The following is a 25,998-nucleotide window of genomic DNA, read 5'->3' as shown; positions in this document are numbered from 1 at the left end:
GACCTATCAATAACTTAATTCCAGGAATGCAGAACTTTGATGAAGATCAATGCATCATACAAAATGAAAATGAGAATCCTAATCAACTGTTTGTCCAGGAATGTCATTTAGACCATTAATATTAATAGAATATTAAATCCAATTTCATTCAAACCTAGGTGATTACAGATCTTTTGGATCTGTATGCTTGTCATGCATTAAATAATGGTTGTTTCTCATGAAGGGATTCATGCTCTGGCATGCCTTGAGATTTACTTCATGAATTATATATTTTTATATAATTTTATTAACCCTTGGTGGAACCGGTGTACACAAAAGCACAGTGCAAAGCTTATATCTTTTTTCTTACATTGTGTATATTATAGTTGGGAAACCAACCATTTTTATGGTCTTGTTGAGTCACAATTCAATCCAAAACAAAACAGTCTTTCCATTGAGTATTGCTTGTGAAATGTCAATTTTGCTAGATTACAGCGGGAGATAAATTTTAGTTAAATTTTAGTATGGCAGTCTACAGAAGCACTGTATTTCTTTAAATCTATCACCCATCCAGTATCAGCAGTTCCCCAGAAAATTAAATGAAACATGGCATAAGATTATTGCCATTCAGTTAAATGCTTAATTCCTTGTGATCTTAGCCTAACATTCAGGATTATTATGGTACATGATGAAGAAGTTCATGCTGGCACCATATCCAACTTGGAATGGATGAAGGAACCAATGACGTAATGGTAGTAATAAAGGTTAAGTGAATTGCTGACACTACTAGGTCCTTTGTAAATTATCTAGGACCATATAGAGTTTGAGAGAAGCAAGATAAATTGATTCAGTGATGGTGTTGCATGCTCAGATATTGTGAAATTATATGATATTTATGTGCGAGAATGTTTTCATTGTTCACAGCATCAGCATCTATTCTCCCTAACAGAGCGGCCTCCAGACCACACAGTATAATCAACATGGATACTTTGATCACGAGCTTTCAGGCCTTGTGAGACTATCTGGGGGCTATAATGGCAACTGGTTACTGAGATATGGGGAGCGGGGTGGGTGAGGGGAAACCATCTCTCAGGGTCAACAAGATCTAACTGTAACCATCAGGCACATGAAGCCAGCATCTTATGAAAAGGGCCATAGTACTGTTCATGAGAATTATAGGTGTAAGTCCCATCAATTTTCCTGGCTGTACATTAGCAGCACTTCTTTTGGATTTCTCCTCCACCTTTCCAAAGGGTGTAAAACTACCCTCAGTCCTCTTGCAGAACTATCTCCCCTCTTAATGTTGCATAATTAGGGTAGATACAGCAGACAACAATCATTTTTGATGCTTTCTCAAGGACGTAGAGCAGCATCCCACTTGATCAGTTCTGACAGCAGAACCCGTTTTCACATGAATATTGTCTGTTCCACCAGAATTTTGTTCTATGCATGTAAAAGTTGAGTATTTGGTAAGAGTGGGAATTCTCTGCTAAGTAGTGGATGAGAAGTCTCTAACTAAAATTCAGTTTAACTTTTTAAATTTAACTTAGAACATTAAAACCTGTAGTAGAACCTGCAAGGTAGTCAATCCTTAACAGAAACTGCCCATTAGTGGCAATTAAAAGTTAACAGTCAATCAGCCATAAGTGATTGCCTGCATAGGGGTCAATTACTGTGAACAGGAAGCTGAGTGAGCACTGGTAACTTGGGTATGGCTTAAAAAGGTGTATAAAAGTAAACAGTATCTGCTGATGCACAGAGTGATTGCAGATGGAGTGCATCATAAATGGGGTGTAAAAGTTGGACATTTTGTGAGTGGAAATTTGGTACAGAGGGGGAAAGAGGTGCTGCTTTTTGCCTCCAAAATTTGTAATGATTTGTGTTACAGAAAATGTTTAATTTAATTTACCTATAACATTAACTAGATCAAATAATTAAATGATAAGCTATGTTGATCAAATATATACATTTTAATTCATTAAATAAAACAAGTTTAGAGTGCGATGGCATTGCAGGTGGTGTGCCACAACTGCAGCATGTAGGAGTTTGTCGAATGCATCGTGATCCTGGACAACCACATCTGCAATAAATGTCTGACTCTTGAGGAACTTTGGCTCAGAGCTGTTGAGGTGGAGCCCAAGGTATAGACATTGCAGGGAATCAGGGAGGGGGAGAGTTATCTGGACTCTTTGATCCTTTGATCATCTGATGAAAGGTCACAGAGCTAAAACATTAACTCTGTTTCTTTCTCCACAGATGTTGCCAGACCTGCAGAGTGTTTCCAAAATGTTGTGTTTTGATTTCAGATTTCCAGCATCTGCAGTATTTTGCTTTTGTGTAGGTGTGAGGTTCTTGCTGCCTGTGTGGATGAGGACAACTACTACAAGGTGGATGAGCAAACTGACCAGGGCACTATGATAAAGGAGGTCATTCAAGTGAGGGCAGTGAAAAAGAATATGGTAGCAGTAGGGGACAGTATAGTGGGTGATAGATAGTGTTCTTGACCATGAGTTCTGATGGTTTTGTTTCCTGCGCAGTGCCAGGGTTAAGGACACCTCCTCATGGCTGGAGAAAAGCTTGGAGTGGGAGGGGGAGGATCCAGTTACCATGGTCTATGTAGGAACCAACAATATAGGTAGAATAAGGAATTCGGTTCTGCTGAGAGAGTTTGAGGAGTTAGGATTGAAATTGATAAGCACAACCTCACCTGAGCATAACCAAATTTACATAGGGACAACAGATCAGGGAGATGCATGTGTGGCTCAGTCATCTGGGAGAAAGGGCTTTTAATTCATGGATCACTGGCACCAGTGGTGGGAAAGCGGGAGCTGTTCCATTAGGTTGGGCCCCAGTTAAACTGAGCTGGGACCAGTATTCTAGCAAATTGAATAACTAAGGTGGTAGACAGGAATTTAAGCTAAACGGTGAGGGGTAGTGGAAACTTATGAATCTAAAAAAAAAGTCAAGACCAGAGACCAGTGTTGCAATTTGAGTAAAGATAAGTTGAGTGTGAGAGGAAGGCACAAAGGGCTAAAAATTGGTCCCTGCCATTTTTGGGAGCGGGGTTCGCAATTCATGACTTGCCCGTGCCTGTTGAGGCGGAGGTAGGCAGCCAAAAAGTGATTTGCAACCTACAGATAAACACCGGATACAATGTTTTAAGGATATAGATTATGATATAACGTGGAAAAGTGTAAAGTTATCCACATTGTTAAGAATAGAAAAGCAGAACGTTTTTCAGAATGGTGAGAAATTAGTAAATGTTGATCTTTTCGGTGTCCTTGTACATAAAACACAGGAAGTTAGCATGCAAGTACAATTAGGAAGGCAAATGATATGTTGGCCTTTAGTGCAAGGTGTTGGAGTACGAGAATAACAAGCGACTGGATTTTTAAATTGGGGTCAGGAACCCGATGCCTGGATGAATTCCAGATCACGACGCCGTGCCTCAGCTACGTTGCTCTCGCGGTGCCATTTTTAAATGTAAATGCAGGAGGTGAGCTTGGTGCCGAATTAGGGGCATCGAGAGCCTCCAGAAGGCGTGAGCTGCCTGCCTGGTGCTAGCAGCAAAGGCAGGCAGAAACCATGTTGGGGATTGCTGCTTACTTGCAGAAGAGAGCAGGCAGCTCCTTACAGGGTCAGCAGTATCCTGCAGGATGGAAGTGGCTCTGAAGGACAAATGAAGGTGCAGCGCTAGCACCGGCACAAGAAAGTACATTAGAAAACAATCTCAAGACAAAGACTAATAAACTTTATTTGGCCTCGCGACAAACCCAACAGCTGTGCACTAATGTGCATCAGACTGTTCAGGTTCACTGAAATAAGGATTAAAAATTTCATTCTGCACCAGACAGGCTCCTTCAGGAGATTAAAGGATGTTAATTGGCAGCCAGTGGGTTTCCTGTTCCCTCTCCCTGTAGGCCTTTACAAAATTACAACCTGTCCCAAAGGCATCGGGATCCCGAGACAACCTCCAGGAATACGATTTTGAAATTGTACCTACACCGGTTCCCAACTCCGCAGCCCTTTGAAGATCCGGCCCAAGGTGTTGCTGCAATTGAACAGAGTTTTGATGAGACCACACCTGGAGTACTGTGTACAGTTTTGGTCTCTGTACCTAAGGAAGGATATACTTGCATTAGAGGAGTGCAACGAAGGTTCATTAGATTGATTCCTGGAATGAGAGGACTGTGCTATGAGGGGAGATTGAGTAGAATGGGCCTATACTCCTTGGAGTTTAGAAGATTGAGAAGTGATCTCACTGAAACATAAGATTCTAAAAGGCTTGAGAGAGTAGATGCTGAGGGGCTGTTTTCCCTATCTGGGGAGTCTAGAACTGGGGGCACAGAATCAAGATAAGGGCTGGCCAGTTAGGACTGAAATGAGGAGAAATTTCTTCACTCAGAGGGCTGTGAATCTTTAAAATTCTTTACCCCAGAGGGCCGTATGTGCTCAATTGCTGAATACAGTTAAGGTTGAGATTGATAGACTTTTGGACTCTGAGGGAACCAAGGGATATGGGGATCAGTGGGTAAGTGGAGTTGAGGTCAAAGAACAGCTAATCATTTTATTGAAAAGTGGAGCAGGTTCAAGGGGCCATACGACATATTCTGCTCCTATTTCTTGTGTTCTTGTAAAACTGAAGGACTGGGTCATTTTCATAGATAAGGTGGGCTGCCAAATCCTACAAGGGCACTTCAGTGATGTCCAACTCAATTGCTCATGTAAGCAAAGCATCCTCCAGTCATTCTGATTGAGCTCCTCCAAGACGTAATGGGACTAAACAAGAATGTACTTTTTTACAGCCTTCAGTTCCAAGATGTACCAGTGTGCTTTCAGACAAGGTTTTAGATCCCCTCTGACTATCAATTTCATGTGAATTTTGCTGAGGCGTTTTGAGTGTGCAAGCAGTGTGATTGCAACTAAGGTTTGCAGCTGCTGGTAGTACTGATACTGTTGCTGCAGGTCTGAACACAAGTAGTCCTTTAATGCATCAGCAAATAGGAGGAAATAATGCATAAACAATAATGCAGAAACTACAGTAAGCAGTCAAACAATAAACCAAATTGCAATGCGATACAAATCTGTCCAGGTACAGCCCGAAGAACTGTTTTTCAAGTGAACTAATTAAAAGAGTGTCATAATTCACAGGAACTGGTAACACTTAATAAATATTCATGTTATAAAAAAGGCAAATCAAAGTCCATCATCTCTTAAAGGTCAACTTTATTTGAGGCATCCAATAAAGTATTAGAGACTATGATCTCAGGATTTCCAGATGCCTGATCTTATTTCTACACTTGAATAATATGTGTAACAGGGGTATGCTTTAACAGAATAGTTCCAGTTGTGTTTGTCTAATTTTCATCCTTACATAGAACAGCATTATTTTGTTTCTGTTTTTCAATGGTCCCTTTTTTTAAATTTAGGTGTTCTGTAGAGAATCATTTATAAGGACCACATTTTCTAGTTCAAAAAGGGGAAAAAAGGTTTGTATTTGGAAAAAAAAAGTTGTTAAAATTTCAGGTAACATGTTGACCATGACTGAGTTGTATGTTAAGACTTGGTAAAAACATGCATCAAATATTTGCAACAGTAGAAACTTATAAGTTATATTAAAGTCAGCTAGACTTGAAGTAACAACTTATTAATATAACGCCTTTATCCTAATAAAACGTCCCCCTTCACAGGAGCATTATAAAACAAAATATGGCGCAAAGCCACATAAGGTGATATTAGGGCAAGTGACGAAAAGTTTGGTTAAAGAGGTAGGTTAAGGCGTGTCTTAAAGGAGGAAACGAAGGTAGAGGGACAGAGGGGTTTAGGGAGGATATTCCAGAGTTTAGGGCCTTGACAGCTGAAGGCGCATTCACCAATGGTGGGCGAGTAAAATTGGAAATCCTCAAGAGGCCAGAATTACAGGAGCGTAGAGATCTTGGAGGGTTGTAGACCTGGAGGAGATTATAGAGATAGGGAGGGGTGAAGCCATGGAGGGAATTTTAAAATCAAGACGTTGCCTGACCAGGAGGCTACGTAGGTCAGCGAGCGCAGGGATGATAGGTGAATGAGACTTGATGCGAGTTAGGACACAAGCAGCAGAGTTTTGGAAGACGTCACGTTTGCAGAGGTTAAAATGTGAGAGTCCAGCCAGGAGTGTGTTGAAATAGTAAAGTCTAGAGGTAACCAAGACATGAATGAGGGTTTCAGCAGCAGATGAGCTGAGATGGGGTGAAGTCTAGCGGTGTTACGGAGGTGGAAATAGGCGGTCTTAGTGATGGCACGAATATGAGGTCAGAAGCTCATCCCTGTCAAATGTGACACCAAGATTGTGAACAGACTAGCTTAATCTCAGACTATTGCCAGGGGGAGGGGCAGAATAGTTAGCTAGGGAATGGAGTTTGGAGCGGGCACTGAAAACGATGGCTTCAGTCTTCCCTGTTCCCTTATGTGACCATATAGAACTGAACATTGTTTTTGGCACTAAATTCCACAGAGTTTCTCTGTATCCAAGTGGGCGACCATCTGAAACCTGCAGAAAAACTGTGTAGGTGGCTGAAAATTTCCATTTATGGCCATGGTCTGGGGGTTACACTGGTCCCTTGCTGGAGTTACAGTGAGAGACTGACAGAATGCCCATGGAGTTTCCAGGTCTTTATGCATTCCACACATCACTTACTTCTAAGGCCTATAACTATTGCCAAACCATATGAACATGACTAAATGTACAGCTTTTTCAAAGAACTGGTACAAATGTGATGGGTTGAATGGCCTACTCCTGTGCTCTAAAGTTCAATGATTTTCTGGCTGCATGTAATTGAGAATCTACATGCACACTGCCCACAATTTCCAATTATGAATCTCTGGTGTGAGGACATCATTATAAAATGGACTCTGTAGAGTTAACCCTTACCTGCTGAATTTGGGTTGGTCAAGCAGGCATTAGGCATCAGTGACTTACCCCAAGAATTTTCAGTACAATTTGTCAAACTCCTCCTGTTCCCAGCAACCACTAGAATAGATTTCATGAGTCATTTGTCCTTTTTATATTTGTCTGTGGTTGCACCTAGTTGTGTAATTTGTTTAACACACAAAAAATCATATGCATGTACGAATTTTAAAAATATCACCATTGCTACAGTATGTTGTAGTAACACGGCATATCTTGGACATCTTCATGCACTAAAGGTTAAATCCTCCATGCAATTGACAATAGTCTGTATATGCAGAACACAGAAATATTAATATAAAATTCTGCACATCACCACTAATCAAATGAGTAGGCAGAGAATTTTTTCTACTTCCTGCCAAAATAATATGTTCTTGGCTGGCAGAGGGTGTGTATGAGTCATGTGTGCAAATCCTCCAATATCACCACTTTCACACACAATTCCAGTCCACATGGGAGCTCACCAGGATAAGAACAGGTGTGAATTGCAATGGTTGATGTAAATCTGACCCAGACAACTGCACAACATGTGTCATTAGACATGAACAACAAAGGCCAAGAAAGATCAGTGAATGTAAAGATATTACCCTTTACAGCTTTAAAGACGGGGATTTTTCCAATTGCCAGAAATTAAAATTCATATGAAATGAGCAACAGCATAAGAGACTCTGCTAAATTTAAAGGGCCTGAAATGTCTGGGAGTTCTGCTCCACTGGTGGAAGTGTGGTGGAGAGGAACTCCTGGCCACCTATGGAGCCTGGGGTAGACCTCATCCAAAATTGATGATATAATTAACATCCTTGGAGCAGGCTGCCAGCACCTATAAATGTACATCAGTGTGCACGCCCACCCTGATAGATGTCTAAGCAATGCAATCTTGGTACAACTCAGGAAGTGCCTCCCCAAACTCAGAGTAGCCCAACTTTGCAGTTCCCATAAGAAGCTTTTAGACATCTCTGGAAGGCAATCAATCCCCTCTATGATTGATTACATGCTCTGTTCTGCATTTTGTGGCTTTTACGAGTCCCATAACAGAATGCATGTCCACTCTCAGCAGGCAGAGGTTACATCAGGCCTACTAAGTCAGACTAGGCAGAAGTTCTGTGAAAAGCCATAGAACTCCCTCAGCTGTGTTCCCCTAAGGTGAGACAGTGAATTTTTACCGAGCCATAATTTGTATAATTGTCATTTTTTTGAGGATCCTACTGATTTATTTTCAACACCGCCAATAAACTTCTGTCTCTTCAGCAGTTGCTCCTCTCTCAAATCCTATGGTTGCGGGTTTGAACACTGGCATAAAGGCTGCCAGAATGAGAAAGAAAATATTATTTATTTGTTGTTATCTGTTTTAACAGCATTTGTAATGAGAAGTTAAAGGGAATCTAATTTTTGAATTGTTGCAAGATCATAAAATATAATGCATTTTGCTCAGTGGGTAGTCCTGAACCACACATGCAAGGAAAGTCTCAATTTTATTTCATGGTTCGTGTTCAATTAGTTGACTTCAACTAGGAAAATAACTTTTTGGCTCTGTGCCCTGGACTAGGAAGAAGATAAATAAGCTGATAAGTGTAGATGAGTGAGGACAGGATCACTAATCAACTGTGATGCCCTAAATAGTTGAACAGTCTGCAGTATAAATTCGTCTTGGGAGCGTAATGAGCAACAGCAAATTAACAGCTTGTATTGCGCTATTTTCTTTTCAAATGAAGTCATTGTATGCCCCATTGCCTAGCTCATACACGAGGACTGGTCAATTGAGTGAGGTACCAGATAACTGCTAGTGCCCTGGAGTTGTTTTAAAAACTGTTTCTAATGCAGTAAAAAGCAGTAGGACTTTTTTGGTAAATGCTGAATTTGTTTTCTTGCAGATGCAGTTTACAATGACAGGAAAACTAAATCAATGTAATTTCTTCTATTGCCACATTTTGGAAACTCCAGTTGTGTTTTTCAGAATTGTGCTGTTTGGGGTAGCAAGCAAACTTTGATTGTTGGATGCTACGATAAATGAAGCATAAATAAAATGTAACTTTGTAATCTCACTACCTAGGAATTCTACACAAAATATCTATTCCCATACTTTCTTTGGCTCACAGTTTTATGCAGAAGAGACCATAATAACCAAGAAACACATACCATTGTGTAAGTAATAAAAACAGAAAATGCTGGAAGTACTCAGCATCAGTGGAGAGAGAAACAAAAGTAACGTTTCAGGTCGATAACATTTCATTGGAACCGGAAAAAGTTAGAGAGCTAACAGGTTTGAAGCAAGTACAAAGGCAGGGAAAGGTGGCTGCGAGTGTGAGAGTGAGTGACGGTGTTTCTTCTTCATTCTTGTCTTCCTGCTCTTTCATTTCTTTCTCTTCCACTACAGCCTGGCCAGCTAGCAGTTCTCAGATATCTGAAAGGAGAAAAGCACAAGGGTAGAGTTGTGGTGAGGAGAATGGGTGGGCAGGGTGGGATGTAAGATATGTTCAGGCCATCTGCAGCTTGTAAATAATAAAAGATTGTGGGATGGGGGAGAAGTGGAATGTGAGAAGGAGGATTAGATATGCGCATGCTGTCATCTTTGATGGTTTCAACCCCAGCGCTGGCCATGGCCTCAGTCATGGCTGCTCATATGATGGTGAGTATGGTAGTGAGGATATGCAGCCATGTCTGCCTCTCAACGATTAGGTGCTTCTGCCTCCAGTTATGCGCCACCTTGTCTTGCAACAGAGAGGGAAATGTTTCAGTGATTGTGGTACAACATGTTTAGGTGATGTGACTAACATGGTTGAAAAGCTGGCACTGTGTGAATGCTGTGAGTCATGGCTGTGAGACTTGTAGCAGTGCTAACTGTGTGAGGGTGAGCTGAAACAATGAATGTTAGGTATGAGTCATGATTGATGGAGATTGTTGGTAGGCGAGTGATGCATTGACAGTGTGTGAGACTAGTGGTGTAGTTGGTAGGTTACGGCATTTGAAGATACATTCGCTGACCTTGAGCATTCGTGTGAGGTCATTGAACTTCTTGCGGCATTGCATTCAGGTACTTGGGACTAGACTCCTAGCTCTGACCGCCACCAATATCTGTCTCACTGCCTTTGCAAAACTTGACTGGAGGGCCTCCTGGCTCCCCAGTGGGTAGATGACATATTTTGCTTTCCATCTCCTGCACTGAGGCCTCTAGTGCAATGTGGAAAATGTTGGAGCCCGCTCTCCACCATGTTGTGCCATTTTTGTACTTTTCCCAGGTGTTAGGACCAGGTGAGAAAGGTGTCTAGGTGTCCCTTTTAGCCTTCACCTGCTCTTACTGTCGCAGAGTTTTGTTTTAAACACACTGTGTTTTGAGCTCCCCCATGGTGAATCCTTGTTCACCGCTTTCCAATTATAAGGCAAAGAAATGAGCATAAACAGGCTATCTTAGGTTTAAAGAAGAAAAGTGAAATTTATTAAAACTTAAACTCTAATATGGTTAACACCTATGGTTGACGCCGCGCCTCACGCTAGCATGCATATGCGATACGCACACGCAAATAGAGACAGAAAAGGGCAGAAGAAAAATAAAGTATAGAGATTTGAGGCAATCTCTGAAGAGGGATTTTTGTTACTGTGCTTCAAGCTCGCTGTAGTCCTTGCCTGTAGGTAGATTTTGCTTTTCGTTGGGGCCCAGTATTCTTCTTAAACCTTGTTCACTGTAGGAGACTTTTCTCTCTTGGGGTTCATATGTCATCAATGGATTCCAAAGCTGGTGTGAGCGAGATGAGAGCAGACAGAAGAGACGGTGGCAAGACAGCCACGAGAGGTCGTATCAGTCTAGGAGCAAACAGCTTTCTGTCTTCAAAGCAATGTTTCTCCAATTTAAAACTCCCCGAGCTGGCCAGCAGGTGGTCACGTGACCAACTGGTTTGACCAGGTCTCTTCTGTGCATTGGGGCAGGGACTGGTTCCTTTGTTCCAACTCTGTCTGCTAATATGAAAAAAAAATCTTTCCCACCAGGGGCTTGGCCACCCCTTGTAATAGGCCTTCTTTTCTTCTCGGTAACAATTTTAAAATTTAATGTCCATGTGGCGAAATATATGTGCCTCATTCTTGGCAGGTGGGAGCCTGCATGACATCTCCACACCCAGGGGAATGAAATGCAGTTTGAAAAAAAAAGGCACATTTCATTAAAAGGTTTGAAAGAAATATCAGATATAGAAAGAAAAATCATGCATTTCTCTCATTCATTTCCTTTCATTCATCAATCTTAAAGATTATTAAAATTGTCTTTTCTGGGTGCCAGTGCTGCTTTAATTTCCTGCTTTTTGGCATCCCAGTAGCCATCTGATTCTTTGGGGAAGATTTTCTTCAGATTGCCTAGGGTTTGTTCCGGCTGAGGTCATTTTTTTTCTTTTCAGGAGAGTTAGTAGTGGGCTTGTCTATCCTGAACTCTCCTTCAGTGCTTTGTTGTGTCATGCAAAGGCTTTTGACTTCAATGGATGGGTAGTTCCCTTTTCCTCTGACTTTGGAGAAGGATTCTTTGTTAATCTCCCATTTGTTCTCTGTGACTTCCCTGTCTGCAGGTATTTGTGAAGGCTTGACTGCACTCCCCTGTGGAACCGACTAGGTGGGGCATCATCCTCACGGTTTCTCTGCCCCCAAGAGGTCTCTCTTTGTCTCTGTAGGTTCCTGTAAATGCTGTTAGTAACTCTAGTGGGGTGCTTCGAGAGTCAGCATTTACATAGGAGGATGTGGGGTCTAACTTTTCAAATTTTTCAGGGTTGGCTGACCAGACAGTAGGGGTTTTCATACGGGATTCCTCCCGGACTTCCTTTAACCTGCCCTCTTGGTCACTTTTACCCCTTCTGTTTCTAAACTTATGCCAGCCGTGTGCCTGCCTGTCCCTTTTTGTTCTCGGCGGGGGTTCCTTACAGTTCACCAGCCCTCGGCTGGAGGGTCCTCCTAACACCGGCACTGGACTTAGGGGTGCAGGTTTCACTGTAGATTGGGGTTTCCCCTCAACCTGGCACATGTGGCAACTCCTGCAGTACTCTACCACATCTTTGTGGAGTTTTGGCCAGTCAAACTGATGTCTTACACAGGCTTTGGTCTTTCGTATTACCAGCATGTACAGCCACTGTAGTCTCGTGGGCCCTTTTTAATATTTTTCCCCAGTATCTCTGTGGCACCACTAACTGGTGAACTACTGTCCACTCATTGCTCTCAAGTCTGTGAGGAGAACTCCATTTCCTCATCAGTACCTCATTCTTTAAATAGTAGCAATCAGGGACTCCCTCTGCTTCACTTTCAGACTGGGCAGTTTGTGCTAATTCTCACAATTCTGAATCAGCTCGCTGAGCCTCAGCTAGGGAAAATCTATTCAATTAATTCCCTGAATCTCCTAACTTTCCAACGAAAGTCTTGGACAGGCAGACCTCATGGTCATCTGCCTGCAGTGCCAATGCAGTCTCCTCTGGGGGAGCTGGTTTGATCATGGCCTGATCCACTACACATTCAGGGAAACTGCAGGGGACCGTTTCCTGCCACTGCCCTGTCTCTCTGATCTCCTGCGGTCTTTCTTTCACTACTGGGAGGCTACCACCTTCACCCTTGCCAGATCATTACCGAGGAGCAGGTCAACCCCGTCTACAGGCAAACTAGGGACAATCCCTACGGTCACCGGTCCCGCAACTAGGTCACATTCCAGGTGCACCCGGTGTATGGGTACAGGCATACACTGCCCTCCAATACCATTCTCCACCAATTTGGTGTTCACTGCACACTGTGGGGGAAAGGTCAGGCCTTTTCCCAGTAAAAAGGATCCAGTGGCCCCTGCGTACCTGAGAATCACTACGGGCTTGCTTGCCCCACTCAAGGGGTATGGGGTTACTTTCCCTTCAGACACAAAACCCTGATAACCTTCAAGAATCCTATTAACTTTACCTGCACTGGCCATAGTAAGCTTCCTGGTTTGCACTCTTACTGCAGTTGAAGCCACAGCTTGTTCTGTGCTTTCCACCAGGGTCCCTTCTTCACAAGCATGTGTGCCTTGACTATTTCCCTATAGTTTCCAGCAGTCAGATTTTAATTGGCCTGCCTTATTACAATGGAAGCACACAGATCTCCAGGTCTCACTGTTGCTCACAGCACCTTCCTTTTTAGCTGGAGGAGGACCCCCTGTGTCTCCTGCTTTCCTTTCTCTCCCAGGACTGCCTGGTCCTGCAAAGGTTAGTCGCGCATTATGATCACACGTCCATTTTCAGGGCCATCAAATTTTGCAGCCTACATGTCATAATTACACTGTTAAAGATTTTTAAAACATTGAGTAATTGGCTTATAGCAAACACTTAAAATGAAACAATAGATTGTTCATTAAGCCTGTGAACAAAGAACCAAAACAGGTTTATAAAGATTTGCTATTATGTAACATACAAAAGTGACAGGCAGGAAACGATCAACTGGTTCATTAAGCCTGCCTCACACAGCCTCAGTGCCTGCAGCATCACAATGAGGGACCCATACCCACCAGCACAAATACCCACCTGCCAACCATTCACCATGTAATTTCCTGGGAGAAGCAAAAAAAAGAGAAAAACCCTCCTCCAACCCCACCCAAGACCAATCAGGGGGTAAAACTCTGGGAAATGCCTCTTCAATCCAATTAGGTGATCAAGACTAGTGCAGGAGACCACAAAGTCTATGCACATAGCACCTGGCATTTTAACAATAAGATGTGATCTTCTTTCTTTGGTGAGATCACATCGGGAATACTGTGTGCTGTTTTGGTCTCCATATTTAAGGAAAGATATACTTGCACTGGAGGCAGTACAGTGAAAGTTCACTAGATTGGTCCCTGGGATGAGAGGGTTGTCCTATGATGAGAGGCTGAGTAAATTGGGCCTATACTCTCTGGAGTTTAGAAGAATGAGAGGCGATCTGATTGAAACATACAAGATTCTGAAGGGGCTCAGATGCCGAGAGAGAGAGATGCTGACCACTCCCTGGTGTGCAAACCAAAGAAGCTGCATCACTCCAAGCAGAAGGGCCACCCGCGCATCAACACGAACAGAATTTCTTATCCACAGCTGTTACAAAAATTTCTAAATTCACTTGAAAAAGCCCTTCAAAACACTCCCACAGGGGATGCAGAGACCAAGTGGGCCCACATCAGAGACGCCATCAATGAGTCAGCTATGACCACCTATGGCAAACGTGTGAAGCGGAATGCAGACTGGTTTCAATCTCACTTTGAAGAGCTGGAACCTGCCATAGCCGTTAAGCGTATTGCACTGCTGAACTACAAGAAAGCCCAGAGCGAGTTAACATCCGTAGCACTTAAAACAGCCAGAAGCGCTGCACAAAGAACAGCCAGCGCTGCGCAAATGACTACTGGCAACACCTATGCAGTCATATTCAGCTGGCCTCAGACACTGGAAACATCAGAGGAATGTATGATGGCATTAAGAGAGCTTTTGGGCCAACCAGCAAGGAGATCGTCCCCCTCAAATCTAAATCAGGGGACACAATCACTGACCAATGCAAGCAAATGGACCGCTGGGTTGAGCACTATCTAGAACTGTACTCCAGGGAGAATGTTGTCACTGAGACTGCCCTCACTGCAGCCCAGCCTCTACCAGTCATGGATGAGTTGGACTGACAGCCAACAAAATCAGAACTCAGTGATGCCATTGATTCTCTAGCCAGCGGAAAAGCCCCTGGGAAGGACAGCATTACCCCTGAAATAATCAAGAGTGCTAAGCCTGCTATACTCTCAGCACTCTACGAACTGCTTTGCCTGTGCTGGGACGAGGGAGCAGTACCACAGGACATGCGCGATGCCAATATCATCACCCTCTATAAAAACAAAAGGTGACCGCGGTGACTGCAACAACTACCATGGAATCTCCCTGCTCAGCATAGCGGGGAAAGTCTTCGCTCGAGTCACTTTAAACAGGCTCCAGAAGCTGGCCAAGCGTGTCTACCCTGAGGCACAGTGTGGCTTTCGAGCAGAGAGATCGACCATTGACATGCTGTTCTCCCTTTGTCAGCTACAGGAGAAATGCCGAGAACAACAGATACCCTTCTACAGAGTTAACGTTTTGGGTCAGTGACCCTTCATCGGAACACTCTTGATTATTTCAGTTCCGATGAAGGGTCACTGACCCGAAACGTTAACTCTGCTTCTCTTTTCACAGATGCTGCCAGACCTGCTGAGTGGTTCCAGCATTTCTTGTTTTTATTTCAGATTTCCAGCATCCGCATTATTTTGCTTTTAAGATACCCTTCTACGTTGCTTTCATTGATCTCACCAAAGCCTTTGACCTCGTCAGCAGACATGGTCTCTCCAGACTACTAGAAAAGATCGGATGTCCACCAAATCTACTAAGTATCATCACCTCATTCCATGACAATATGAAAGGCACAATTCAGCATAGTGACGCCTCATCAGACCCCTTTCCTATCCTGAGTGGCGTGAAACAGGGCTGTGTTCTCGCACCCACATTGTTTGGGATTTTCTTCTCCCTGCTGCTCTCACATGCGTTTAAGTCTTCAGAAGAAGGAATTTTCCTCCATGCAAGATCAGGTGGCAGGTTGTTCAACCTTGCCCGTCTAAGAGCGAAGACCAAAGTACGGAAGATCCTCATTAGGGAACTTCTCTTTGCTGACGGTGCTGCATTAACATCTCACACTGAAGAGTGTCTGAAGAGTCTCATCGACAGGTTTGCGGCTGCCTGCAACGAATTTGACCTAACCATCAGCCTCAAGAAAATGAACATCGTGGGACAGGACGTCAGAAATGCTCCATCCATCAATATCGGCGACCACGCTCTGGAAGTGGTTCAAGAGTTCACCTACCTAGGCTCAACTATCACCAGTAACCTGTCTCTCGATGCAGAAATCAATGAGCGCATGGGAAAGGCTTCCACTGCTATGTCCAGACTGGCCAAGAGAGTGTGGGAAAATGGCGCACTGACACGAACACAAAAGTCCGAGTGTATCAAGCCTGTGTCCTCAGTACCTTGCTCTATTACAGCGAGGCCTGGACAACGTATGTCAGCCAAGAGCAACGTCTCAATTCAATCCATCCTCGCTGCCTCCGGAGAATCCTTGGCATCAGGTGACAGGACCGTATCTCCAACACCGAAGTCCTTGAGGCGGCCAACATCCCCAGCTTATACACCCTACTGAGTCAGCGGCGCTTGAGATGGCTTGGCCATGTGAGCTGCATGGAAGATGGCAGAATCCCCAAGGACACACTGTACAGCGAGCTCGCCACTAGTATCAGACCACCGGCCGTCCATGTCTCCGCTTTAAAGACGTCTGCAAACACGACATGAAGTCCTGTGACATTGATCACAAGTCGTGGGAGTCAGTTGCCAGCAATCACCAGAGCTGGCAGGCAGCCATAAAGGCGGGGCTAAAGTGTGGTGAGTCGAAGAGACTTAGCAGTTGGCAGGAAAAAAGACAGAAGCGCAAGGGGAGAGCCAACTGTGTAACAGCCCTGACAACCAATTTTATCTGCAGCACCTGTGAAAGAGTCTGTCACTCTAGTATTGGCCTTTATAGCCACTCCAGGCGCTGCTCCACAAACCACTAACCACCTCCAGGCACTTACCCATTGTTTCCCGAGACAAGGAGGCCAAAGAAGAAGAACTCTCTGGCGTTTAGAAGAATGAGAGGCGATCTGATTGAAACATCCATGATTCTGAAGGGGTTCAATAGGGTAGACGCCGAGAGATTGGTTCCGGGGAATCTAAAACACAGGGGCACAGTCTCAAGATAAGGGGCCGGTCATTTTGGACTGAGATGAGGAGAAATTATTTCACTCAAATGGTTGTGAACCTATGGAATTCTTTACCCCAATGGGTTGTGGATGCTCCATCATTGCATACATTTAAGGTTGGGATAGACAGATTTCTGGTCTCTAAGGGAAATAAGGGATATGGGGCGTGGGCAGGAAAGTGGAGTTGAAGCCCAAAATTGTTTTGAATGGTGGAGCAGTCTCGATGGGCCATGTGGTCTACTCCCGCTCCTATTTCTTGTGTTCTTGAACTAGCAGACTGCTTCTAAATCACCTACTGTGTGAAGGGACCAGAACTGGGCACAGTATTCCAAATGCAGTGTAGCCAGGATCTTATACAAGAACAAGACAGTGTACATTGTTTTATAATGAATAGTTCTGTTTTGGAACCTAATACCCTGTTTGTTTTGGTTAAGGCTTCTCAGCATTGATCTGTAGACAGTTCTCACCAATACTGCCAAGATCCCTTTCTCTAACTGATTTTAATTCAGTACCATGTAGTGTGTAAGTAGTCTTGCCATTGATCCAGCCCAATTGCATTATACCGCATTTATCTTAGTTAGAGGCCATCTGCTAGAGTTCAGCCCACTGCCCCAGAACTTCTACATCTGTTTGCAGGAGTTCCTTCTCCTGCGCAATTCCTGACATTTGCACAAATTTTAGCATCATCTGCAAACTTGCAGACCATTCCCCCAACAACTACATCTAAGTCACATGCGAAAATAATAAAAAGCAATGACCCCAAGACTGATCCTTACACCACAAGTAATCAGCCACCATGCAGCTCCACATTGCCATTATCCACAACTTTCTGCTTAAGGGAATGTAACCATGAATAAAAAATAATTACAAATTTCATTTAAGTGTGTTTTATTTACTTTGGTTTTTATGGTAAGTTTGCCTCTTCAGCCTGAATAGTATACTATTCTGATTAGGGTATGATTCTGAAAAAGACAAATCTCCTCAGGTCATGAATAAATGCGCTGGAAAGATGTCGGCTTACCCATTCCTTCTAATTGTTGCAAAATGGTCACACTTCACTTCAGCTGGTCACTATATTAGTATACAGAATAAGCTGTAAAAACAAACATCCTTTTTTATTAGTTATACATTAAATATACATATATGATCATGTCACGAGCATCATTCAGGGGACATGCAGCATTACATGGCTGCTGTACCTCTGTGAGATGCTAGATTTAATTAAAGCCGCCCCCTTCATTTCCCACACAGATTGTTGTGCTCTCAAACATCAGCATCTCTGCCGTAGTTGACATTTAGCATATATTTACAGGAGTTGGCAACAAAGCTTGTAAGCTATACAACATTAGATGTGAACAAATTGTTTTTGTTAACCCAGTGTGTACCATCATTTGTCTGTAGATAGTTTAGAGAAAAATTTATGGCAGATTAAAAATGTGAGAGACTCAAAGTGAAAAGTGAAGAGTTTTATTTTAGTGATTTAATGGCACCCATTCTAAGCATTTGTAAATGTTTCACACCATTATTTATTAATAGCTCATGTTACACAATGAAGCCTTCATGACCTAGTTATATATCTGAGCTCACATTACTACTGAAATATTTCTAATTAAGCCTCTGTTGATGGGTAAGGTTTACTATTAATGTAATTGAATGCAATTTGTTTGTACCTCTGTGCCTCACTGCTGACTACAAGCATCGTTTTTAGTTTTTCTATCAGTGCAAAGTGATGCTTCAGCACATCAAACATCCTCATCATGCCTTCCTGCCACATTTTTTTGTCAGTATTGTGACTGCAGAGTTACAATGCTCCATCTGGGAATAGATGCTCCAGCACAAATGTTACTTCCTGGGTCTTGTACCAAGGCGTTGCAGAAGCATTGGCTGCAATTTTATACCCCCTGTGAGAGTGGGCTGGAGGTGGGGGTGGGGCGTAAAATTGAGTGGGAGGCAGGGGTGCTGTTCCCATTGCCTTCTCACCCCTGCAGCAATTTTACGAGCATCGGCAGCAGCAAGAAGCTGTCTGACCGCCCCAGGCCTGGATGTTGTACCGGTCTTGTGGCATATAGGCATGGACTTTTTCATTGTCTGAGGAATTGCTAATATGAAACATGCTTCCCATATGCAGGTTGTTGATTCGGAGGCAGGAAATCCAACATTGTTGCAGAATCTTAAGGGCATGCAGCAGCTTGAGAGGAAGGTGAACTTTTGTCGTGGCCAAACAGGAAAGACATATTGTGAAGCTGCAGGAAGATGCCTGGGGAATAAGAAGAGTTGTAGCAGGATCCTGAGGTCAGTATCAGCCATACAGCTACTCGTGGAACAAATTTATGAGAATAAGAGGTCTTCTTCCACCTCAGATCATCAGTGGAGGCCAACACAAATTGATAAATGGGTTTGGTGCAAGAATGCATGCTATGTGAATGCAAGTAGCATTTATACCAAAAACTATCTACAATGCAGAAAGAAATTGAATGATCTCACCAGGAATATGAGAGTATGCCTCTCTACATCTTTTTGCACAGCTCATCAGGACGCTACCTTCACCTTTACATCGTCAATTATTTCCTTCACTGCTTACTACAAGTTAGCAAAAAAGGTTGTTCCACCCCTCTGTTCCTAGAACTCCATGCAAAGTGGTGTGACTTGAAAAAGATAAGAGTTCCATAGTGCATGATGTAGTCCATTCACATTTTATCTAAAGACAGAAGGAAGTATTCAAATCCTAAAGTATAAAACTTCAGTATTCTGACATTTATCCCAGTTCAACAAAATAAAAGCAGAAAGTTGCCTCTGTGTCTACTATAAATTAACTCCACATGATGATTGACATGGATAATTAATTCAGTGAGGTGACCTCATGGGCATGAACTTCATTTTGATTTGCCTGATAGGTGCCCATGTTTTCATCAGAGCCTGCTACTCTTATTGTTGGTCCTGATAATATCACATTGAGAGGATGATTGATAGCCACGCAAAATCTTAGAATAACTACTGCTTAATCAAACTGTAGTGTAATTAAGCAGCAAAGAGCTATTTTGAGACTTAGCTCTGGCAATAACTATCATATTCGCAATAAGAAGATAAGAAGACATAAGAGCTATGTGCCCACAGTTTTCGAAAATTACACAGCCAGTTTTGAAATTGAAACACAAAGGATAGAGTTGAGTCTCTGGGATACTTCAGGTTCTCCCTACTACGATAGCGTACAACCCCAGAAAATTTGCAAGCTGCATAGTCAAAAAGATTTGGAGCCAAAGGCGTTATTCACAAACTCTCTGATGAACAGACAGGACACAAACTGTTAACTGTACTGTTTTATTGACATGTGCTGGCATTCATGAAAACGTTCTGCTTGATAGTAAACAATTGATGGATGACTCCAAAGGATGAGGATGGATCGAAACTGCAGCAATTTGACAGTGTTAAGCAATGCAGTCCTGTTGGACTTTATTCAATGTTTGCTATAACAAACTTGTGCACAAATAGCATCCAGAGATACTGCCTGGAAACCACACTCCAGCATAATCAGAGAGGGAGGCAATCACAGGTACCCTTCCTGTGTCCCTAAGTATATCTTGCAGGGGCTCTGCTCAGCTATTCACTGTAGATACACTTAGTCATTCCTACTTGTGTACATATATTCTTACACACATATTGGGCCATACTCCCTTCTTCTGGATGAGGTCCTGGCAAGGTGGAACTCTGTATACTCCTCCAGCTCTGCCCCTGCCCCACCCCTCAGTCATTTCCCTGCATTGTAGTCATCTGATATGCATGGTGAGCTCCTACCACTAAGAGGGAGACCTCCAGTGCCTGAATGAAAAATCCCAGAATCAAAGAAGACATGAAGCATTTTAAAAGATTGGAAACACTGGGCTGAATTTTATGCAGCTGATGGGGGTCCCCACAACGGGCTGAAAAGGTGAGGGGAACCCCACCTCAGCTGTTTGGAGGGACCTTGGCTGCATTTCACAGCACTCAGGCAATTAACTGTCCGGCGCCAGGGTCCCTGTCCCTGTAGGAACAGTGATCCCACCTCCAAGAGTTGCCAACCCATCAGAGGGCAGCTCAACAGTCCCAGCAGCACCACTGGGAGCAGTGGCCACTGCTGGAACTGCGGCAGTCACCGGACCAGGCACAGCCATAAAGCCCCAGACCAGGTAAGTTAGGGCGGGCTCGCAGGGGTCAGTCAAGCAGGCAGGCCCTGGCAAGGGGTAGGGGATGGTGCGATATTGACGGCAGGGTGGGTGGTGGAATAAGGGCAACCTTTGCTGCTGGGGGCCCTCCATGGTCCACAGATTGCCCACAGAGGAGGGGCCCTCCCCCCCCTCCCCCCCCCCCAGCTCACACAGAGACCGCCTGGAGTAACCGAGCAGCCTCCTCACATACATACAAATATAAGAACTAGGAGCAGGAGTGGGCCATTCGGCCCCTTGAGCCTGCTCTGCTGTTCAAAAAATCATGGCTCATCTGATTGTAACCTCAACTCCACATTCCTGCCTATGCCCGATAACCTTCCACTCCCTTACTTATCAAGAATCTATCTACCTCTGCCTTAAAAATATTTAACGACTCTACTTCCACTGCGTTTTGAGGAAGAGAGTTCCAAAGACTCACGTGCCTCTGAGAGAAAAAACTTCTCCTCGTCTCTGTTTTAAATGGGCAACCCCTTATTTTTAAATAGTGACCCCTTGTTCTAGATTCTCCCACGAGAGGAAACATTCTTTCCATATTCATCCTGTCAGAACCCCTCAGGATCTTATATGTTTCAATCAAGTCACCTCTTACTCTTCTAAACTCCAGCAGATACAAGTCTAGCCTGTCCAACCTTTTCTCACAAGACAACCTGCCCATTCCAGGTATTAGTCTAGTAAACCTTCTCTGAACTGCTTCCAACGCATTTACATCCTTCCTTAAATAAGGAAACCAATACTCATAAATAATATTGCAGATGTGGTCTCACCAATGCCCTGTATAACTGAAGCATAACCTCCCTACTTTTGTATTCAATTCCTCTCGCAATAAGCAATAACATTCTATTAGCTTTCCTAATTACTTTCTGTACCTGCATACTAACCTTTTGCGATTTGTGCACCAGGACACCCAGATCCCCTGCATCTCAGAACTCTGCAATCTCTTACCATTTTGATAAAATGCTTCTTTTTTAGTCTTCCTGCCAAAATGGACAGTTTCACATTTTCCAACATTATATTCCATTTGCCAGATCTTTGACCACTCACTTAGCCTATCTATATCCCTTGGTAGCCTCCTTATGTCCTTTTCGCAACTTACTTTCCTACCTATCTTTGTGTCATCAGCAAATTTAGCAACCATTCCTTTGGTCCCTTCATCCAAATCACTTATATAAATTGTAAAAAGTTGAGGCCCCAGCACTGATCCCTGTGGCACACCACTCGTTACATCTTGCCAACCAGAAAATTACTAATTTATGCCTACTCTCTGTTTCCTGTCAGCTAGCCAATCTTCTATCTATGCCAATATGTTACCCCTACACCATGAGCTTTTATTTTCCACAATAACCTTTGATGTGGCACCTTATCAAATGCCTTCTTGAAATCTAAATACAGTACATCCACTGGCTCCCCTTTATCCAAGCAAGTTACTTCTTCAAAGAACGCCAATAAATTGGTTAAACATGATTTCCCTTTCACATAACCATGTTGACTCCGCCTGATTATCTTGAATTTTTCTAAGTGCCCCACTATAAAGTCTTTAATAATAGCTTCTCACATTTTCCTATGACAGATGTTAAGCTAACTGGCCTGTAGGTTCCTGCTTTCTGTCTCCCTCCCTTTTTAAATAAAGGAGTTACATTGGCTATTTTCCAATCTAATGGAACCTTCCCTGAATCTAGGGAATTTTGGAAAATTAAAACTATATCTCACTAGCCACTTCTTTTAAGATCCTAGGATGAAATCCATCAGGATTCAAGTACTTGTCAGCCCACATCTCCAACATTTTGCTCAGTACCACTTCCCTGGTGATTGTAATTTTCTTGAGTTCCTCCCTCCCTTCCATTTCCTGATTTACAGCTATTTCTGGGATGTTATTTGTATCCTCCATAGTGAAGACTGGTGCAAAATACCTGTTCGTATGCCAGCTCCTTATTTTCCACTATTAATTCCCCAGATTCACTTTCTATCGGACCAACGCTTACTCTGTTAACTCCTTTTGTGGTGGACAGCCCCTCCTGCTGCTGGTAAAATGCCAGCAGTGGTGGGAAGAAGCTCTTAATTAACCATTAATTAGCCACTTAAGGGCCTCAATTGGACAGGAAGGCCATCCTCGACCTTCCTCAACCTGGGCTAAATTCCATGACATTAAGAAGGCAAAGGGCACTCCACACCCACCTTCCCACTCAATTTTATGCCCCCCACCCCCGCCGCCACCCTGCCATCCCTAGAAGGTTCATAAAATTCAGCCCTCTGTATCATCAAGACTTATACAATGAAGTAAGTGAGGGTCAAACTGAAGGAAGATGAGGTGAATGCAAGGTCTTCTCCCTCTATTGGGCATCTCAGGGTCATTCCTATCAATCCCTGGGACTACTGCATCCTTCCCACATGGAGGTCTGTTAGATTTGCTTGCATCCCATCAAAGTTAATTACATCTTTGAGATTGTCAAATAAGCATTTGTATTCACATCGGAGATTAGTCAGAACAATGGAAGTAGCAACCAGCAAACATGTTGGCTACATCCCATGTGAGGTGCGAACATCAGATATTGGCCAGAACAATGGAACATCCGAAGCATCTGGTTGGTTGGCATCCTTCCATCTATGAAAGATGATGGACACGGAGTAAACAACCCTTTTAGGTGGGGTGTCTTCTCTTGGTGAACCTTTGCTGAAGGCGGTGAAGGCCAATCCTCGAGAGGCAGGTTCTGCCACAAGTGACGCACGTGAAGATGCCAAGTGACATTGTGAGTTCTTGTTTTCCTGTTGCTGCAGTAGCCACTGGTCATCGTGGCAGTGCACACCAGTCCACAAGATGTGTCGCCATTTCCCTCTTTCGCCAGCTAGTGGCTCCCAGGTGCAAGAGTCGACATTGAGGGCCTTCATGTCACGCTTGCAAGCATTCTTGAAGTGGAGCTTTGGGTGCCGCACTGGTCGTCTGGCTCCAGAAGGTCCTTGGGTATGCAACCGTCTTCCATCCTGCAGACGTGTCCGAACTACTGAAGTCGCCTCTGTTTGATTAGTGCCAACACACTTGGGATCTCTGCCTTTGAGGACTGCTGCATTTGTGATTTTGTCCTGCCAAAAAATACCCATAATACGCTGCAGACAGCGAAGATGGAAATTATTGAGCTCCTTTTCCTGTTAGCTGTAAGGCACTCATGTAAAAGTACTGAGAACACAGGCCTTATAAGCCTTCAGCTTGGTCCTGAGAGCCCTAATTTTTATGTCACTAGACCTCACGGCTGTGCTCAAGAAAGAATACAGAAGGTACATTTCGACGGGAAGACGCCTGGTGAGCTAAGCAGGAACTTCCCAGTCAAGATCAGTCATCTCAGATTGACCACCTGAGGCCGTAGTAGCTGGAGGGCTCAGGGGATGGAGGTAGGACCCTGAAGCTGCTTCCTTTGCACACCTGGAAGACAGGATCGTGCCTATGTTTGTGGCGAACTGGGCTCTGCTGGTTGGTGCCTTCAACACTAACAATAACAGTATCAAGAGCTAACGGCTAAGGGAATAAACGTGACAAAATCTGGAGTGAAGTCCCATTAGGCGGTTGGTGTTTCCCTCAAGTTAGCACGTTCCGGCAACTCCTGCAACCGAATAGGCCCCAGACGTACAGTCCTTTGTCTCCTCTGGTCACCAGCCTACAAGCTTGAGAGGGGCGTGCAGATGCTAGGCAAGTCTGCACCTCCTAAAACCATGCCTAGACTACACAGCAAACAAAGAAAGGTAACTTTTTGGCTTGGAAGCTGGAATGTGAGGATAAAGTGCCCTGGAATGAACAACGACGCACACTCCACAGCAAGTGTACGCAAGATAGCCCTGATTGACCATGAGCTACACAGGCTTGGTGTCGACATTGCCGCACGACAAGAAACCAGATTAGCTGACCCGGGCTCTATTCAAGAGGCTAATTACACCTTCTACTGGCATCCCAAGCAGTATCACATGAACTATCTGGGATTGTCCAGGTTGTTCTGTTCCTTTTGTAATGTTGACACCACATGTCAGGTTGAACTTTTTTTTCCCAAAAATATGCGATATTCATAAAAATCAGTAAAAAATATATTACAAAACAGTTCCAATTTTTGTATTTGTTTGTGGGATGTGGGCGTCGCTGACTAGGCCAGCATTTTATTGCCCCTCCCTAACAGCCCTTGAACTGAGTGGCTTGCTTGGCCATTTCAGAGGGTATTTAAGAGTCAACCACATTTATATTCCAGAAAGTGCAAAAGAATCGAACCCGGGTCCCTGGAGCTGTGAGGCTGCGGTGCTAACCACTGCGCCACTGTGCCGCCCTACTATCTACTATCTCCTGTTCCCACAGGACTTTGAGGACATTCCGTGCAGACCACTGCCTGATGGATTTATGGTCAAAAAGGTGTTTTTCTGCACAAACTTTTCCACGAAGGATAGGTGGTAAGGCACGGTCCAACTGAATGTAGCATTCCACGGCAATATGGCCAGACCCAACCTTGGCAACACTGGGGACAGATAGAACCTCAGCGCGTAGTGTCACTTGGTGTTTGTGTACTGGGGTTCTGCGCACAGCTTGATGTAGCCGCACACAAAGGTGACCATCAGGATAAGGGCGATGTTAGGTACGATTATTCCCCCTTTATCCAGAGGTTTAAACATCATGTCCCTGTGGACATGGTCCATTTTCAAACTCCAGATAAAGCAGAAGTTGGCTCGGGTGACCCCACACCACAGGAGTGGCGTATGGGCCAGACCTGTGCCACGTACAGTAACAATGTGAGCGCCATGCACCTGATGACCAGGTTCTTACCTGCAATGGAGAAAGAACGCTGCTCCCCCTTGCTCAGTTTATGTTTTACCATGGCTATATGCTCCTTCCAGTTTTTGGCACACGCCCTGGCCCCTTCATATTCCCAGCACCTTCAGGTAGTCTGACGTGACAGTGAAGGGAACAAAAGATCGGTCAGTCCAGTTCCCAAAGAACATGGCCTCGCTCTTGCCGTGATTTACTTTGGTTCCCGAGGCCAGGTCGAACTGGTCGCAGATGCCCATCAGCCTGCGAACGGACCATGGATCCGAGCAGAAGACGGCGACATCGTCCACGTACAGGGAGGCTTTGACCTGAGTGCCTCCACTGCCTGGGA

At 44.0% G+C, this 25,998-nt stretch overlaps 1 long non-coding RNA gene across 1 annotated transcript in view; it reads right to left on the bottom strand.

Annotated features, from left to right (window-relative positions):
- Positions 1–4,990: 4,990 nt before the first annotated feature.
- Positions 4,991–25,998, bottom strand: part of LOC137383696 (uncharacterized) — a 54,748-nt gene continuing 33,740 nt past the window's right edge. Inside the window, exons 3-4 of the long non-coding RNA XR_010977438.1 lie at positions 17,695–17,766; positions 4,991–9,326 (exon numbers count right to left, since the gene is read on the bottom strand). This is a non-coding gene — a long non-coding RNA (uncharacterized lncRNA). The remainder of the gene's footprint in view (positions 9,327–17,694; positions 17,767–25,998) is intronic.

Source organism: Heterodontus francisci, chromosome 24 (genome assembly GCF_036365525.1).
Source record: "Heterodontus francisci isolate sHetFra1 chromosome 24, sHetFra1.hap1, whole genome shotgun sequence".
Taxonomy (NCBI): Eukaryota; Metazoa; Chordata; class Chondrichthyes; order Heterodontiformes; family Heterodontidae; genus Heterodontus; species Heterodontus francisci.
This window is presented reverse-complemented; position numbering and strand designations above follow the sequence as displayed.